This window comes from Capricornis sumatraensis, chromosome 17 (genome assembly GCF_032405125.1).
Source record: "Capricornis sumatraensis isolate serow.1 chromosome 17, serow.2, whole genome shotgun sequence".
In the NCBI taxonomy this organism is placed as follows: Eukaryota; Metazoa; Chordata; class Mammalia; order Artiodactyla; family Bovidae; genus Capricornis; species Capricornis sumatraensis.
Window position 1 is genome coordinate 7,468,103 of NC_091085.1, and position 14,238 is coordinate 7,482,340.

At 40.7% G+C, this 14,238-nt stretch overlaps 1 pseudogene; it reads right to left on the reverse strand.

Moving 5' to 3' along the window:
• Nucleotides 1-14,238, reverse strand: part of LOC138094028 (ankyrin repeat domain-containing protein 26-like) — a 57,344-nt pseudogene that overhangs the window by 18,776 nt on the left and 24,330 nt on the right.

The window sequence follows — 14,238 nt, forward strand, 5'->3', positions numbered from 1 at the left end:
ACTCAACTTCTATTACATATTCTATATTCCATAAGAACTTTACCAATAATTATTTTCTCAACATCAGTTCAGTTCAGTTCAGTCACTCAGTCGTCTCCAACTCTTTGCAACCTCATGAACTGCAGCACGCCAGGCCTTCCTGTGCATCACAAACTCCTGGAGTCTACCCAAACTCATGTCCATTGTGTCAGTGATGCCATCCATCTCATCCTCTGTCGGCCCCTTCTCCTCCTGCCCTCAATCTTTCCCAATATCAGGGTCTTTTCCAATGAGTCAGCTCTTCACATCAGGTGGCCAAAATATTGGAGTATCAGCTTCAACATCAGTCCTTCCAATGAACACCCAGGACTGATTTCCTGTAGGATGGACTGGTTGGATCTCCTTGCAATCCAAGGGACTCTCAAGAGTCTTCTCCAACACTGCAGTTCAGAAGCATCAATTCTTCTGCGTTCAGCTTTCTTTATAGTCCAACTCTCACATCCATACATGACTATTTTTCAACATACAAATATATTAAGAAAATTTATATCTACCTTCTTTTACACTTAATTATGCCTTATAATACTGTGTGCTCTAGAGACCATGGTTTTAAAAACACTTTTAATGAATGCTACTACTTTAATTAATGTTACAAACCTAGACAACATTAAAAAGCAAAGACATTAAAAAAAAAAAAGCAAAGACATCACTTTGCTGACAAAAGCCCATAGAGCCAAAGCCATGGTTTCTTCAGTAGTCACGTACAGATGTGAGTATTGGACCATAAAGAAGGCTGAGTGCCAAAGAATTGATGCTTTCAAACAGTGGTGCTAGAGAAGACATCTGAGAGTCCATTGGACAGCAAAGATCAAACCAGTCAAAAATCCTAAGAGAAATCAATGCTGAAATCAATGCAGAAATCACTGGAAGGACTGATGCTGAAACTAAAGGTCCAATACTTTGGACACCTGATGTGAAGAGCTGAATCACTGGAAAAGACCCTGATGCTGGGAAAGATTGAGGGCAGGAAGAGAAGGGGATGGTAGAGGATGAGATGGTGGGATAGCATCACTGATGCAATGGATATGAACTTGGGCAAACTCCGGGAGAAGGTGAGGCACAGGGAGGCCTAGCGTGCTGCAGTCCATGGGCTCACAAAGAGTTGGACCTGACTTAGCGACTGATCACCACCACCAATGACAACTTCTTTAATTACAATGAGATGGTCTTTCCTCAGATTATCAATATCTTCAGAACTGATTTTTAAGCCCTGGATAGACATCATAAACTTATATGAGACATGATACTCTTGTGGGTGACCAATTGTTTCCACGTGAAAATAGGATAAGTCTAGGACCACACTGGATCACAGAGCACCATGAGGGAAGAATGAATGCAACACAGAAATATTTGCTTAACAAAAAAAGGGAACTCTCAGGTCTAAATTTCTCAAGAGAAATCAAAGAAACAAGCAAGAAATGTAAAAGTGAAACTTTAAACCCCGTGTCAACACAAAGGTCCCTTTATCATTTCACATCTAACCATGCCAATGGTTTAAAATGCTGGTTCTATAGTGTGCCCTGAGAATTCCTGAAGTCCAGAGACCCACTGGGCCAGAGGATCCAAGAGGTCAAAACTCTTTTCACAACAACTCTAAATGTTATTTCCATGCTCAGTTATGTTCTGAGTGCACACAGGAGTTCTCCAGAGACAGGATATGTGACATCAGAACTCTAATGACTAGTGGAATTAGCCATTATGATTGTGTGTGCCTGTATTTTTACCATTTTTAGTTTATTTTACAGGATTCTCTGGCTGAGGCGAGGGTTGGAGGTGGCTTGCTGCACAGTCAGGGTCACTGAGTGCAGCAGTGCATGCATGGGACCTGTTGAAGGAGGTGCCATTATCTTCATTACCTCCACCATAGTTTGGCCTCAGGTCAAACAACAGGGAGGGAACACAGCCCCACACATCAACAGAAAATTGAATTAAAGATTTACTGATCATGGCCCTGCCCATCTGAACAGGATCCAGTTTCCCCTTCTGTCAGTCTTTCCCATCATGAAGTTTCCATAAGCCTCTTATCCTTATCCATCAAAGGGCAGGCAGACTGAAAACTTCAATCACAGAAAACAAACCAAACTGATCACATGGACCACAGACTTGTCTAACTCAGTGAAATTATGAGCGAGCCATGCTGTGAAGGGCCATCCAAGACAGACAGGTCATGCTGGAACGTTCTGACAAAACACGGTCCACTGGAGAAGAGAAGGGAAAACCACTTCAGTATTCTTGCCTTAAGAACCCCATGAACAGTATGAAAAGGCAAAAAGATAGGACACTGAAAGGTGAACTCCCCAGGTGAGTAGGTGTCCAATATGCTACTAGAGATCGGTGGAGAAATAAATCCAGAAAGAATGAAGAGACGGAGCCAAAGCAAAAACAACACCTAGCTATGGATGTGACTGGTGATGGGAGTCAAGACCAAGGCTGTAAAGAGCAATACTGCATAGGAACCTGGAATATTAGGCCCATGAATCAAGGCAAACTGGAAACGGTCAAGCAGAAGATGGCAAGAGTAAACATCGACATTCTAGGAATCAGTGAACTAAAATGGACTGGTTTGTGGTTTAGGACGTATGTCATGTCCGACACTTCTGACTCCATTGGCTATTTGTAGCTCACCAGACTCCTCTGGCGATAGGATTTTCCAAGCAAGAATGCTGGAGTGGGTTGCTGTTAGGTAGGTAGAATAGGGAAAAGGAGTCCAAAATGGCAGTGGCTAAAAGACAAGGAAGGGAAAAGCCCATGAAAATAGAACAAAAAAAGGTTCCAGGACCAGAGTGAAGACTTCAGGTAGAACAAACAACACTCCTGGCTAAGCCCAATTTGCATAGGGCAGGCCCAGGTGGAAGAAAAACATATAAAAGGAGGAGCCAAAGCACTCTCTCCCTCTTTCTCTCCCACGTACGTGTGCTCTTTCTCTCTCTCTCCCTCCCCCACACACTCCTCCACTCTCTTCCCTTCAAGTCCTTGGGTTGGCATGCCCTCACGCTTCAAGGATGGAATCTCCTGCTAACTTCTAATAAGATAGAGCTGTAACACTGATTTGCCTAAGCGCTATAACAAGGTTTGTCCAAGACCCAAGAGCTGTGATGAACCGAGGGCTTTATTATTTTTTTTTTTTTCTAATTTTAAAATCTTTAATTCTTACATGTGTTCCCAAACATGAACCCCCCTCCCACCTCCCTCCCCATAACATCTCTGTGGGTCATCCCCATGCACCAGCCCCAAGCATGCTGTATCCTGCGTCAGACATAGACTGGTGATTCAATTCTTACATGATAGTATACATGATAGAATGCCATTCTCCCAAATCATCCCACCCTCTCCCTCTCCCTCTGAGTCCAAAAGTCCATTATACACCACTGTGTCTTTTTTCCTGTCTTGCATACAGGGTCGTCATTGCCATCTTTCTAAATTCCGTATATATGTGTTAGTATACTGTATTGGTGTTTTTCTTTCTGGCTTACTTCACTCTGTATAATCGGCTCCAGTTTCATCCATCTCATCAGAACTGATTCAAATGAATTCTTTTTAACGGCTGAGTAATACTCCATTGTGTACATGTACCACAGCTTTCTTAGCCATTCATCTGCTGATGGACATCTAGGTTGTTTCCATGTCCTGGCTATTATAAACAGTGCTGCGATGAACATTGGGGTACATGTGTCTCTTTCAATTCTGGTTTCCTCAGTGTGTATGCCCAGCAGTGGGATTGCTGGGTCATAAGGTAGTTCTATTTGCAATTTTTTAAGGAATCTCCACACTGTTCTCCATAGTGGCTGTACTAGTTTGCATTCCCACCAACAGTGTAGGAGGGTTCCCTTTTCTCCACACCCTCTCCAGCATTTATTGCTTGCAGATTTTTGGATCGCAGCCATTCTGACTGGTGTGAAGTGGTACCTCATTGTGGTTTTGATTTGCATCTCTCTGATAATGAGTGATGTTGAGCATCTTTTCATGTGTTTGTTAGCCATCCGTATGTCTTCTTTGGAGAAATGTCTATTTAGTTCTTTGGCCCATTTTTTGATTGGGTCGTTTATTTGTCTGGAATTGAGCTGCATAAGTTGCTTGTATATTTTTGAGATTAGTTGTTTGTCAGTTGCTTCATTTGCTATTATTTTCTCCCATTCAGAAGGCTGTCTTTTCACCTTGCTTATAGTTTCCTTTGTTGTGCAGAAGCCGAGGGCTTTAATGTCCGTCGCTCCAAATCTTTGTTGTGACGAGACAAAGAATGGAGGAACATACACTCCCATGACAGTTGCCATTTCCTTCCTCAGGAGATCTTCCTGACCTTGGCATTGAACTCGGGTCTCCTGCACAGCAGGTAGATTCTTTACCAACTGAGCTACCAGGGAAGACCCCAACTGGACTGGAATGGGTGAATTTAACTCAGATGACCATTATGTCTACTACTGCGGGCAAGAATCCCTTAGAGCAAATGGTGTAGCCATCACAGTCAACAAGAGTTCCAAATGCAGTACTTGGATGCAATCTCAAAAATGACAGAATGATTTCTGTTCATTTCCAAGACAAACCATTCAATATCACAGTAATGCAAGTCTGTGCTCTGACCAGTAACGCTGAACAAGCTGAAGTTGAACGGTTCTATGATGGTCTACATGACCTTCTAGAACTAACACTGAAAAAAAAGATGTTCTTTTCAATATAGGGGACTGGAATGTACAAGTAGGAATTCACAAGATACCTGGAGTAACAGGCAAATTTGGCCTTCAAGTACAAAATGAAGCAGGACAAAGGTGACCAGAGCTTTGCCAAGAGAACGTACTGGTCATAGCAAACACCCTCTTCCAACAACACAAGGGAAGACTCTACACACGGACATCACCAGATGGTCAATGACCAAATCAGACTGATTCTATTCTTTGCAGCCAAAGATGGAGACACGCTATACAGTCAGCAAAAACAAGACCGGGAGCTGACTGTGGCTCAGATCATGAAATTCTTATTGCCAAATTCAGACTTAAATTGAAGAAATTAGGGAAAACCACTAGACCATCCAGGTATAACCTAAATCAAATCCCTTAGGATTATACAGTGGATGTGACAAACAGATTCAAGGGATTAGTTTTGATAGACAGAGTGCCTGAAGAACTATGGACGGAGATTCGTGACATTGTACAGGAGGCATTGATCAAGAACATCCCAGAGAAAAAGAAATGCAAAAAGGCAAAATGGTTGTCTGACAAGGCCTTACAAATAGCTGAGAAAAGAAGAGAAGCTAAAGGCAAGGGAAAACAGGAAAGATATACCCATTTGAATGGAGAGGTCCAAAGAATAGCAAGGAGAGATAAGAAAGCCTTTCTCAGTGGTCAATGCAAAGAAATAGAGGAAAATAATAGAATGGGAAAGACTAGAGATCTCCTCAAGAGAGTAAGAGATACCAAGGGACCATTTTATGCAAAAATGGACACAATAAAGGAGAGAAATAGTATGGACCTAACAGATGCAGAAGATATTAAGAAGAGTTGGTAAGAATACACACAAAAAAACTGTATGGAAAAGATCTTCATGATCCAGATAAGCATGATGGTGTGATAAGCAGATGGCTCTTTACTTAGAGCCAGACATCCTAGAATGTGAAGTCAAGTGAGCCTTAGGAAGCTTCACTATGAACAAAGCTAGTGGAGGTGACGGAATTGCAGTTGAGCTATTTCAAATCCTAACAGATGATGCTATGAAAGGGCTGCACTCAATATGCCAGCAAATCTGGAAATCTCAGCAGTGGCTACAGGACTGAAAATGGTCAGTTTTCATTCCAGTCCCAACGAAAGGCAATGCCAAAGAATGCTCAAACTACTGCACAATTGCCCTCATCTCACACGCTAGCAAAGTAATACTCAAAATTCTCCAGGCCAGGCCTCAACAGCACATGAAACGTGAAATTCCAGACATTCAAGCTGGATTTAGAAAAGGCAGAGGAACCAGAGATCAAACTGACAACATCCACTGGATCATCAAAAAAGCGAGAGTTCCAGGAAAACATGTACTTCTGTGTATTGACCACCCCCAAAGCTTTGAACAGTGTGGATCACAACAAACTGGAAAATTCTTCAAGAGATGGGAATACCAGACCACCTGACCTACCTCCTGAGAAAACTGTATGCAGGTCAAGAAGCAACACTTAGAACTGGACATGGAACAACAGACTGATTCCAAATAGGGAAAGGAGTATATCAAGGCTGTATACTGTCACCCTGTTTATTTAACTTATATGCAGAATACATCATGCAAAATTCCGGGCTGGACGAAGCACAAGCTGAAATCCAGATAGCTGGAAGAAATATCAATAACCACAGATATGCAGATGACACCACCCTTATAGCAGAAATCGAAGAACTAAAGAGCCTTTGGATGAAAGTGAAAGAGGAGAGTGAAAAGGTTGGTTTAAAACTGAACATTCAAAAAACTCAGATCATGGCACCTTGTCCCATCCCTTCATGCAAATAGATGGGGAAAGAATGGAAACAGTGACAGACTTTATTTTGGGGGCCTCAAAAATCACTGCAGATGGTGACTGCACCTGTGAAATTAAAAGACATTTGCTCCTTGGAAGAAAAGCTATGACCAACCTTGACAGCATATTAAAAAGCAGAGACATTACTATTCCAACATCAATCTGTCTCGTCCAAGCTATGGTTTTTCCATTAGTCATGTATGGTTGTGAGAGTTGGACTGTACAGAAAGCTGCACACTGAAGAACTGATGGCTTTTGAATTGTAGTGTTGGAGAAGACTCTTGAGAGTCCCTTGGACTGCAAGGATATCCAACCACTCCATCCGAAGGGAATTCAGTCCTGAATATTCATTGAAAGGACCAATGCTGAAGCTGAAACTCCAATACTTTGGGCACCTGATGTGAAGAACTGACTCACTGGAAAAGACCCCGATGCTGGCAAAGACTGGAAGCAGGAGGAGAAGGGGAAGATAGAGGATGAGATGGTTGGATGGCATCACCAACTCGATGGACTTGAGTCTGAGTAAACTCCAGGAGTTCTGATGGACAGTGAAGCCTGGTGTGCTGCAGTCCATGGGATCGCAAAGAGTCGGACACGACTGAGCAACTGAACTCAGCTGAACTCCCATATAGTAAACATCAATAGACATAAACAAAAGTTCCTTGGAATTCTCAATAGTTTTTAGAAGTATAATTGGATCCTAAAGCCAACAACTTTCAGAATCACTGTTTCAAAAGATCATATCTATCCAATAGCCATTAAAGTATGATTACTTTCCCTACTTCTAATAATCAAAACCACAAACTCACACACACACACACACACACACACACAAAAAGAAACACATGCACATACAACACACACACACACAGTCTGCTCATCAAAACATCTGATTGGCCTACATTCATCTGTATAATGATACTATAATGAAACAATTATAAGCTGAAATACAACTGACATATTAGCAAGTGAAGTTTTACTCTAGGGAAAGGTTAGAGTTAAAACAAGCATTTTTGGACATTAGAAAAAACTTAGAGTCTAAAGTTTAATCTCGGAGAGTTCCTGAGATGTATAGAGATTCCAAACTGAGAACTTCAGAGTATCAAAGCATATACAGAAACATGTTGAGCTGAAGCTTACAATTTAAAATTTTCTTGTTCTTATCCTTGTAAATATCTTTTGTTTCAAAACACAGGTATCAACAATAACATTTGTTTTATGTATGTCCAATTCTTCAATTAAATTTGCAAAGAAAATATTAGAAGTATGAAGACTGAGCATTTCAAATAGTTCAGTGTCCCTCTTTCCAGAGTTAACTGTGTACTTCAAAATTTATCTGAACTGGAAGTTTGTAAATCCTTCATTCTGACTGTTTTATTAGGAATAGACTCTTTCATTCTGACTGCTGACTGAATGGGGTTTGGAAACAAGTTGATTACTAAGTAATGTACATAGGAGACGATCCACAGTTCAGAATTCAAGATAAAATCATAAACATTTTTGCCTTCACGTTAGGGTATTTCCCAGGAGAATCTAAAAGGAAAAAGGGACACAAAGTTATTTACATGTAAATATGAAATCTAGCTGTACATTCATGCAGAGTTAGTACCGAGCAGAATCCTCGTGCTCAGCCTTGGCACTGAATACATTCAGTTTTAGTGTCTTGTTTTTAGGGGGATCTTAGCACACTGGTAAGACAGACATAGGAATCTACTAAAGATAGTGAAAAGGAAATACTACATTTAATTGCCACAGAATTATTAGAAATTAAAAATCTTACATGTTTCAAAATCAGTGTAGTATTTATTAGAAGTATTTCTAGCATGTAGGGAATGAACCCTATTAATCTGTTTGGCTTCAAAATTTAGTTTGGTTTGGTACATCATGCTAATGCTTCAAAGGATTTTGATGAAACAACTTTCAAAGAATCAGCTATCTTTAAAAAAAAAAAAAGTCAATCCCTCTTTTTTCAAATTAATCTAATTTGAGTAACAAATACCAGCACAACATATATCTTTGATGCCTAAGAGTTACTCGGGAGAGGCTGTGGTTTCCCCCACTTCTTGCACCCCCTCCCACCTCCAGGATTCTCTGGAGCAATAATGATCTTATCTCTTTTCAGGGCAAATAAACTGCAGTGATCTAGAAGGAGTTCTCTCAAGTGTCCTCATCAACTCCAAACTCACCTCCCTAAGGCCTTCCTTTCCTCCTTTTGTCCTTTCACTAGATTCTCTCCTATCCAAAGGGTAGTAATCTCTGCATCTGCAGACTTAAATCTTCCCCATTGACATCCTTTCTATGGATCATACCTACCTGCGGTCTTCTTTACAGCCTGGGGCCTGGTGGACCGGAGTCGATGAAAAGAAAGCAAAAGAGAGAGACTAATATTCCCTGGGTTACATGGAAAACCAATAAAGCCCTAGAACAAGGCTTGTACTGCTCACTAAGGCACAGGGCGTCCTCTCAAGGAGGTCTTGAAAGCCCGGGTGGCAAAGTGAGCTCGGCAGGCCTCTATGCTCCAAAGAACTAGCCAGGGAGAGAAGGAAGGACACGGGAGCCCCAAGTCTCTAGTGGAACAAGGGTGCATTATTCGTGTTTGTGTGAGTTTATATATTGTTATACAAGGAAGCTTTAGGCAAAAAAATAAAGTTAAGAAAACAACAAAAGCCAGACGTACAACAACCGTTACCAATGGAATAACGAGGAATAACAATCATCACAAGGCCAGAAGTAAATCCATATCTTGAGTAAGAGGGTCGTGACTAAACAGTTTTACTGTAGGGTAAAAGTTACTGAAGGAAATCCATGCATGCGTTCCATCCCATGACCTCAGTCCTGGGAACAGCGTGCTGCTCCACTTGTTCCTGGAATACCAGGAACTGATAAGGAACAGAGGGTTAATGAGAAACAGAAAACAACATACAGGAGTCTTAAAGTTAAACATTCCCTGACACCTACCATTTCTTTCTCCCTCTTTGCTTAGCAATGGTATCTTACACCTATAACTGCTACTTCAACTCTTTGCTTCCCTCTGGCTATAAACAAGCTAAGAAAGAAACACAAAATAATGCTTTTCTTTGATCCTGTTATGTCCTGCACTATCCAATGCTCTTCTTCCAGATTTCGCTATATGCAAGGCTACACCCTTGCTACTCAGAGAGCTTGTCAAAAACACAGAATCTCAGACCTCATCCTCAGCACGTGCACTTCACACATGGTCCCCAAGCAACTAATTAAAATTTGAGAAACTCTGGCCTACACGGAGTCTGCTTCTACATGACTTCAACTTAATTCATTCTCTGGAAATCTCAGCCTCCATTTCCTCATGCAAACACGCCCCCCCAAACTGAAATGGCATTAGAAGTTGGAAACCTTCCAGTGGACTCTCTCTGAGGCTGTGGGATCCTTGGTCTCCCCATCACGCCCCCTGCTCTCTCCTTCTTTCCAGCTCTCTTGTTTTGTCCCATGTGACACCATGCTGGAAAGCAGCAACATTTCGTATGACACTGATCTGCACACATTACAGCTGAGCACCTATGGCGATGCTCCCCCAGAGGATGACACACCGCTCTGCACGCTCAGGGACCGCAGTTCTGAACATCTTCCTAATTACGAGTAAACAGGAAGAGGCAAGAACTTTGCTATTCTTCTCTGACAAGTTTTGGTGCCAGAAGCTCACTTCAAATTCACCATCCATGTCAAATACTCTCCCTTTATCTAAAGACCTTCATTACTTATTGCCCCCTTCCCCCACAGACCTGTGCTTCCTTTTCTTCATTTCCTCCCTGTACCCTCTGCCTCTCTCATCCTTCATTCCCTCTTGCCTCTTAATTCTTGACCTTCCTTAGGTCATAGAGTATCTTGAAACAGAACTAATAATTTGTTTTTAATTATGTGTCACATGGAATCTTAATTCCTTGAGCAGGGATCAAAACTGCACCACCTGCATTGGAGAGTCTTAACAGGACAAAGTTTTAAACATTGGACCGTGAAGTAAGTCTAAGAACTAATAATTTAGCTCCTTAAACTGGATTCTCAACGTAATCTGTGGTAGACACCTGATAAGATACATAATTGCCCTCCTTTTCTCATCCTTTTTCTCACTACCCATCCGACAGGTGATTTTCTTTGCTATTAGAATGTATCAGCATTCTCATTTTCAATCAACATTCTGTCAAATTATTTTTCTGTAAAATATAGTTCTTACCTTCTACTTGTCCATTTAATGTCTTTTTTCCTCTTTGACCAGCAGTTCCAAGTAAATGATCCACATACTTCCATGGAAGGCTCTCAGAGATACTCTGCTAGAATGGATGATAACAATGAGTTGCATGCAGTTTTCCTAATCACTTTTGAAGAAATACCCTACTTTTAACCTGGTTAAGACAGGTGGTGGGATCCTTTTTGTCACCATAAGGACCAGGGGACTGGTTTGGGAACAAATACAGTGAAAGAAGAGTTACAAACAGAACAACTTACCTTGGTACGACCAAGGCCTGCTACAGACTTGAGAAGTTTTGAAACAGGCTCAGGCTATAGGAAGGCAGGGTTATAGAAAATAACTATAACCTAAATATAGGAAACATATTTAGAATTTATATACAATAGATCAGTAACATATCAGTATTCATAAGCCTTATACTATTCAGTATTCTCATGCTTATATTATGAGCAAAGCCTCTGTTCCATATGATTTTATTAATATGCATCTACACTGTTCTTCAAATTTTATGACAGATGCCCTCCAACCAGGGTGATGGTTTGGGAAATGTTTCAACCACATCTTCAACATTACTATCAGAATTACTGTCCTGAGAGAAAGTTGTACTCTCTGGTCTCAAAATGCCACGTTTTGCTTCTGCTACAGTGAAAACAGAAAAGAGTACATGAGAACATGTGTCATTTCAAATCAAGGAATAACACCAGGAAGACAGTCCTCAAATAACTTACTGTTTCTCCTGGATTGCTGAGAAGCCTTCATTAGTTTCGTTAACTTTTATTTCAGGACATGCTGGAGAAGAAAATAAGAGCTTGAAGAATATAACAAGTACCAACCTGAATAAAAGAATTATAGCATCCCCCATTCCTCTATGATCTAACACAAAGAGCACAGGCTCTGGAGTCATTCAGATGTGGATTCAAATCCCAGTTCTGTCACTGACTGACCTGCTCATGGGGAAAGGATTATGACAGATGACATCAGAAGCCCCAGATGTTCCTCTCCGTACCCCTAATTGACTGCTATACAAATACTAGGACACCCACTAGATTACTTTCTCTTCCAAAATGTTCTAGGGTAATAATTTATGCCTGGCAGTTTAGAGCACTATTGAAAAACTAAGACATTTAAATTAACTGCTTTATTTTGAAATTTACTTCCATGATTAATATATACATAGATTATCACTTGTGAAGGGAAATATGAAAGTTTAGGTTTTAACAGCACCTTATTTAGATGGGCTAGAACTGCAAACAGGATAAGCTACTTCTATTCTGTTTGTCAAACAGCTAGAGACCAATGAAACAGGGAAAAAAATCAGCTGCTTCCATGAAACAGGGAAAAAACAAGGTTAAACCCATAGGAAAATGATCATGAATGAAAGCCATACTCTAAATAGAAAGCCATAAGCAAACAGGTTCACAATAAAGACAGAGAGAGGGACTGAAAGAACAGACACTGAAGAAATGTGTTCTGCAAGGAAAAATTAGGTTAACAGTAAATATTTTTTAAAAAAATTTTAAAGAGGAGGAAGAACAAAGGAAAAAGTGAGACATTTCTAGTCAAGAACAAACTTTATGGAAAAAAAAACCAAGTATAATAATGTATGTGGAGAAACATATTTAGAATTTATATACAATAGATCAGTAACATATCAGTATTCATAAGCCTTATACTATACAGTATTCTCATGCTTATATTATGAGCAAAGCCTCTGTTCCATATGATTTTATTAATATATTTTTATGCATCTACACTGTTCTTCAAATTTTATGAAAATATCAACCTAAGTTCAGCTCAGTTCAGTTGCTCAGTTGTGTGCAACTCTTTGCGATCCCATGGACTGCAGCACACCAGGCTTCCCTGTTCATCACCAACTCCCAGAGGTTTTACAGACTCTTGTCCATTAAGTCGGTGATGCCATCCAACCGTCTCATCCTCTGTCGTCCCCTTCTCCTCCCGCCTTCAAACTTTCCCAGAACTGGTATTTTCCAATGAGTCAGTTCTTCGCATCAGATGACCAAACTATTGGAGTTTCAGCTTCAGCATCAGTCCTTTCAATGAATATTCAGGACTGATTTCCTTTAGAATGGACTCATTGGATCTCCTTGCAGTCCAAGGGACTCTGAAGAGTCTTCTCCAACACCACAGTTCAAAAGCAGCAATTATTCGGCACTCAGCCTGTTTTATAGTCAAACTCTCACATCCATACATGACTACTAGAAAAACCATAGCATAGACTACTAGAAAAATCATATGAAACCATAGCTTTGCCAGAACTTTGCTGGCAAAGGAATGTCCCTGCTTTTCAATCTGCTGTCTAGGTTGGGCATAGATTTTCATCCAAGGAGCAAGCATCTTTTAATTTCATGGCTGCAGTCACCATTTGCAGTGATTTTGAAGCCCCAGAAAAGAAGTCTGTCACTGTTTCCATTGTTTCCCCATCTATTTGCCATGATGTGATGGGACCAGATGCCATGATTTTCTGAATGTTGAGTTTAAGCCAACTTTTTCACTCTCTTCTTTCACTTTCATCAAGAGGCTCTTTAGTTCTTCTTCAATTTGTGCCACCATGGTGGTGTCATCTATGTATCTGAGATTATTGATATTTCTTCTTGCTATCTTGATTCCAGCTTGTGCTTCATCCAGCCCGGCATTTCACATGATGTACTCTGCATATAAGTTAAATAAGCAGGGTGACAATTTACATCATTGATGTACTCCTTTCTTGATTTGAAACCAGTCTAACGTTCCATATCCAGTCCTAACTGTTGCTTCTTGTCCTGTATACAGATTTCTCCAGAGGCAGGTCAGATGGTCAGTTATTCCCATCCCTTGAAGAATTTTCTACAATTTGTTGTGATCCACAGAGTCAAACAGTTTAGCACAGTCAATAAAACAGAAGTAGATGCATTTCTGGAACTCACTTGCTTTTCTATGATTCAGAGGATGTTGACAATTTGATCTCTGGTTCCTCTGCCTTTTCTAAAGCTAGCTTGAACATCTGAAGTTCCTGGTTCACGTACTCTTGAAGCCTGGCTTGGAAAATTTTGAGCATTACTTTGCTAGCATGTGAGATGTGTGCCATTATGTGGTAGTTTGAACATTCTTTGGCATTGCCTTTCTTTGGGATTGGCAGGAAAACTGACCTTTTCCAGTCCTGTGGCCACTGATGAGTTTTCCAGACTTGCTGGCATATTGAGTGCAGCACTTTCACAGCATCATCTTTCAGGATTTGAAATAGCTCAACTGCAATTCCATCACCTCCACTAGCTTTGCTCATAGTGATGCTTCTTAAGGCCTACTTGACTTCGCATTCCAGAATGTTTGGCTGTAGGTGAGTGATCACACCATCCTGGTTATCTGGGTCATAAAGATCTTTTTTGTACAGTTCTGTGTATTCTTGCCACCTCATCTTAATATCTTCTGCTTCTGTTATGTCCATACCATTTCATCCTTTATGGTGTCCATCTTTGTATGAAATGTTCCCATGGTATCT